Genomic DNA, 6,000 nt, shown 5'->3' on the forward strand with positions numbered 1-6,000 from the left:
GTCAACAGAGGTGAACTAGTCCTTCAATTGAATGGGGACTACCTTGTGTTTAAGGCACATGGCCATCCCTCTATGACAAAAGAGAGTAAGCATGAAGAGCTTCTCTCAGTTCAGAGTCAAGAAGAGCCCCCCACAGTCAAACTTTAAGTTTGGTGTTGGGAGGCCACAACCAAACTCTAAGTTTGGTGTTAAGACCCCATATCCAAACTCTAAGTTTGGTGTTGGGACTATACAACATTGACCTGATCACCTTGTGGCTCTATGAGAGCCACTGTCAAGCTATTGACATTAAAGAAGCGCTTGTTGGGAGGCAACCCAATTTTATTTATCTAATTTTTATTTTATTGTTACCTTGTGTTTTATTAGGTACATGATCATGAGGAGTCACGAAAAAATCATAAAAATTAAAAACAGAATCAAAAACAGCAGAAGAAAAAAAATCACACCCTGGAGGAAGCACAGGCTGGCGTTCAACGCCAGTAAGATGTATCTGGCCGGCGTTCAACGCCAGAACAGAGCATCATTCTGGTGCTGAACGCCAGAAACAAGCAACATTCTGGCGCTGAACGCCAGGAATGTGCTTAGAGAAGAAGAGCTGGCGCTGAACGCCAGTAACAAGCATGAAACTGGCGTTCAACGCCAGAAACATGCTTTACATGGGCGTTGAACGCCCAGAATGTGCACCATACGGCGTTTAAACGCCAGAATGGTGTGCAAAGGCATTTTACATGCCTATTTGGTGCAGGGATGGAATTCCTTGACACCTCAGGATCTGTGGACCTCACAGGATCCCCACCTACCTCACCCTCTCTCTCTTCATTCATGGTCATCCCTTCTGTTTTTCATTCACCAACTACATCTATCCACTCTTCCCCATACACCCTACCTACCTTTACAATTCAACTTCTCTTTCCCACCCAATCCCACCCATATAGCCGAATCCATCTCCCCTCACTCTCCTCCATTTTCTTCTTCTTCTTCTTCTTCTCTTCTTTCTTCTATTGCTCGAGGGCGAGCAATATTTTAAGTTTGGTGTGGTAAAAGCATAGCTTTTTTGCTTTTCCATTACCATTAATGGCACCTAAGGCCAGAGAAACCTCAAAAAAAAAGAAAAAAAAAGGGAAGACAAAAGCTTCCACCTCTGAGTCGTGGGAGATGGAAAGACTCATGTAATGGGTTTATAGCTCAGTGGTAGAACATTTGACTGCAAATCAAGAGATCCCTGAGATATACCTCAGGGGATAAATTGTTCTCCACACAATTATTGGGAGCAACTAAGGATAGGAACACCAAAATTACTAGGAATCATGCAACAGAAGCAGGGAAGAGACATAAAGGAGCTCAAAAAGCACCATTGGACCTTCAAGAAGGCGCCACCCTCACTCAGGTGGATTCATTCCTTGTTCTTATTTCTTTCTGCTTTTTGGTTTTTATGCTGTGTTTATCTATGTTTTGTGTCTCTACTTCATGATTATTAGTAGTTAGTAACTATGTCTTAAAGTTATGAATAATTCCATAAATCCTTCACCTCTCTTAAATGAAAAAAATGTTTTAATTCAAAAGAACAAGAAGTACATAAATTTCGAATTTATCCTTGAATTTAATTTAATTATATTGATGTGGTGACAATACTTTTTGTTTTCTAAATGAATGCTTGAACAGTGCATATTTTTGATCTTGTTGTTTAAGAATGTTAAAATTGTTGGCTCTTGAAAGAATGATGAATAAGAAAAATGTTATTGATGATCTGAAAAATCATAAAATTGATTCTTGAAGCAAGAAAAAGCAGTGAAAAACAAAAGCTTGCAAAAAAAAAATAAAAATAAAAAAAAGTGGCGAAAAAAATAGAAAGAAAAAGAAAAGGCAAGCAGAAAAAGCCAATAGCCCTTAAAACCAAAAGGCAAGGGAAAAAAGGATCCAAGGCTTTGAGCATCAATGGATAGGAGGGCCCAAGGAAATAAAATCCAGGCCTAAGCGGCTAAATCAAGCTGTCCCTAACCATGTTCTTGTGTCATGAAGGTCCAAGTGAAAAGCTTGAGACTGAGTGGTTAAAGTCGTGATCCAAAGCAAAAATAGTGTGCTTAAGAGCTCTGGACACCTCTAACTGGGGACTCTAGCAAAGCTAAGTCACAATCTGAAAAGGTTCACCCAGTTATGTGTCTGTGGCATTTATGTATCTGGTGGTAATACTAGAAAACAAAGTGCTTAGGGCCACGGCCAAGACTCATAAGTAGCTGTGTTCAAGAATTAACATACTTAACTAGGAAAGTCAATAACACTATCCAAAATTCTAAGTTCCTAGAGAAGCCAATCATTCTAAACTTCAAAGGAAAAAGTGAGATGCCAAAACTGTTCAGAAGCAAAAAGCTACAAGTCCCGCTCATCTAATTATAATTAATATTCATTGATATTTTGGAATTTATAGTATATTCTCTTCTTTTTATTCTAATTGATTTTCAGTTGCTTGGGACAAGCAACAATTTAAGTTTGGTGTTGTGATGAGTGGATAATTTATACACTTTTTGGCATTGTTTTTATGTAGTTTTTAGTAAATTCAAGATACTTTTAGGGATGTTTTCATTAGTTTTTATGTTAAATTCACATTTCTGGACTTTACTATGAGTTTGTGTGTTTTTCTGTGATTTTAGGTAATTTCTGGCTGAAATTGAGGGACTTGAGCAAAACTCTGAAAAAGGCTGACAAAAGAACTGCTGATGTTGTTGGAATCTGACCTCCCTGCACTCAAAATAGATTTTCTGGAGCTACAGAACTCCAAATGGCGCGCTCTCAACGGCGTTGGAAAGTAGTAAAGTAGAGGGGGTGAGAAGAAAAAGGGGGAAGAAGAATGAAGGGGGCAAGTGTGCTCCCTGTTATGTTGACGTCGATCACCCACGCGTGCGCGCATGGTGCGCGCTCGCGCAAGGAAGCGGGGTGGTGTGGTGGCGCGCCGCGTACGTTGCGCGCACGCGCCCATGTGCTTGTGCTGGTAGCACAAGGGTGGCTTAGAGGTGGCACAACTCTCTGGACGAAGTACCAGAAGTTGGTTGCAGGACTGTTGGCGTGCGCGCGCGCGGCAATATGGTTATGCCCCAAGCATGAGATGGGCCTGGGGTGGGCTTAACTCTCTGTGGAGTGGCCTAGAGGAGGGTGCAGGACGAGGGGCGCGTGCGCGACATAGGCGCGCCCGCGCACATCGTGCTGTGAGCATATGGACGCGTGCGCGCCAAGTGCGCGCACGCGGCAGAGGTGGTGGGCTGGTGGCTTAGTGCAGGCCCGAGAGTGGCCTAACTCTCTGGAATATGTACCAGGAGTGCACAAGGGTGATCGGCGTGCGCGCGCACGGTGCGCTAGCGCATCGATCTGCAGATTTTGTCAAAGCGTGCGTACGCGCCATATGCGCGCACGCGTGATTGGCCTGTGCCTCAGGCATGGGGCTGGCGTGGTGTGGGCGCAACTCTCTGTAAAATGTATGGAGGGGTTCTTTTTGCGATGCACGCGTGCGCGGCATGGGCGCGTCCGCGTGGATGGTTGATAAATACTTCATGGACGCGCGCGCGCCAGGTGCGCGCACGCGCAGAAGGGTGCCCTTTCAAAATTTACATGTTTTCGTACCACTTTTAGCATTCCAACCCTCCAAACAGCCACTTAAGCACTATAGAAGGATGTTTTAACTTGATAAAGTACCAAATGAACTCAACAAATGAAGCAAATATAGAATTGAAATCTAGCTACAACTGCATCAATTACCTAGCTACCAAATATGAAGTCAAGTGTTAAGCAAGTGTCGATCAAAGAAGAATTCAATAGCTATGTACAAAGGAAGATCTTACTATGGTGGGGTGTCTCCCACCTAGCACTTTTGTTTACCGTCCTTAAGTTGGACTTCCACTAGCTCAAAGTTCTTGTTCAAGGGGTGCATCCCTCAAGAGGAACACTTCAAATTCCTTGGAGTTCTTTCTTTGCTCACCATGGTACAATTTGAGACGGTGCCCATTTACCTTGAAAATGTCCGGACTTGATGGGTGGCGCAAGTGGTAGACCCCATAAGGTTCTACTTTCTTTACTTGGTAGGGTCCATCCCACCTTGATCTAAGCTTTCCGGGTAGTAATCTCAACCTTGAGTTGTAAAGAAGGACTAGTTCACCGGGTCTGAATTCCCTTCTCCTAATGTTCTTGTCATGGATGGCTTTCATCTTTTCCTTGTAAAGTCTAGAATTGTCATAGGCTTCTAATCTTAAGCATTCCAATTCTGCCAATTGAAGCTTTCTCTCTACTCCGGCTCCACCCAAGCTCATATTACATTCCTTTATGGCCCAATAAGCTTTGTGTTCGATTTCTACCAGTAAGTGGCATGCTTTACCATATACAAGCCTAAAGGGGCTCATGCCAATGGGTGTTTTGTAAGCCGTTCGATATGCCCAAAGTGCATCGGAGAGTTTAGCACTCCAATCCTTCCGATTCGGCTTCATAATCCTTTCCAACACATGTTTGATTTCCCGGTTAGAAACCTCAGCTTGGCCGTTTGTCTGAGGGTGGTAGGCCGTGGCGACTTTGTGTATGATGCCATACTTTCTCATGAGGCCGTCCATTTTTTTGTTGCAAAAGTGGGATCCTTGGTCACTTATGATTGCTCTTGGGGAGCCAAAGCGACAAATGATATTGTTCCTCACAAAAGAATAAACAACATGAGCATCATCCGTTCGGGTGGGGATTGCCTCCACCCATTTTGACACATAATCGACGGCTAACAAGATGTAGAGAAAGCCATTGGAATTTGAAAATGGTCCCATGAAGTCGATTCCCCATACATCAAAGATTTCACAAAAAAGCATATTTTGTTGGGGGATTTCATCCTTCTTAGAAATATTTCCAAACCGAATGCATTGGGGACAAGATTTGCAATAGAGAGAAGAATCTTTGAGAAGGGTTGGCCACCAAAATCCGCAATCAAGGACCTTTCTTGCCGTTCTTTGGGGGCCGTAGTGGCCACCTCCTTCGAAAGCATGGCAAGCGTCCAAGATTGCTTGGAATTCGGTTTGAGGTATGCACCGTCGCACTATTTGGTCCGCTCCACACCTCCACAAATAGGGATCGTCCCAAACATAGTATTTGGATTCACTTTTCAGCTTATACTTTTGGTGTTTGTTGAGATTGGGAGGGAGAGTGCGTGAAACCAAGTAGTTTGCTATTGGGGCATACCAAGGAACTACTTCCGAGATTGCGTGCAAACCATCTAGAGGAAATGAGTCATTGATAGGAGTGGTGTCGCCTTTTGTGTGTTCGAGGCGACTTAGATGGTCCGCCACTAGGTTTTGGGAACAACTCCTATCCTTGATCTCCAAGTCAAATTCTTGTAACAAAAGCACCCAACGAATTAATCTCGGTTTTGATTCCTTTTTGGCCAACAAATACTTTAGTGCCGCGTGATCCGAGTACACTACAACCTTGGAACCAAGAAGATAGGCTCGGAACTTGTCCAAAGCAAAAACAATAGCTAGGAGTTCCTTTTCGGTAGTAGTGTAGTTGGATTGGGCTCCGTCTAGTGTTTTGGAAGCGTAAGCTATGACATAGGGAATCTTACCCTCGCGTTGTGCTAACGCGGCTCCTATCGCATAATTCGAAGCATCACACATGATTTCAAATGGTTGAGTCCAATTCGGTCCTCGCACAATAGGAGCTTGTGTCAATGCTACTTTAAGTTTGTCATATGCTTCCATACATTCCTTGCTCAGCTCAAATTCAGTGTCCTTTTGTAGTAGTCGAGAGAGGGGTAAGGCCACCTTGCTAAAGTCTTTGATGAATCTCCTATAGAATCCTGCATGTCCAAGAAAAGAGCGGACTTCCCTCTCAGAGGAGGGGTAAGGTAAACTAGATATGACATTTATTTTTGCCGGATCTACGGAGATGCCTTCCTTTGAAACTATGTGTCCCAAAACAATGCCTTGTTTGACCATGAAATGACATTTTTCAAAATTTAAGACAAGGTTTGTTTTGGTGCAT

This window comes from Arachis hypogaea, chromosome 4 (genome assembly GCF_003086295.3).
Source record: "Arachis hypogaea cultivar Tifrunner chromosome 4, arahy.Tifrunner.gnm2.J5K5, whole genome shotgun sequence".
Classification (NCBI taxonomy): Eukaryota; Viridiplantae; Streptophyta; class Magnoliopsida; order Fabales; family Fabaceae; genus Arachis; species Arachis hypogaea.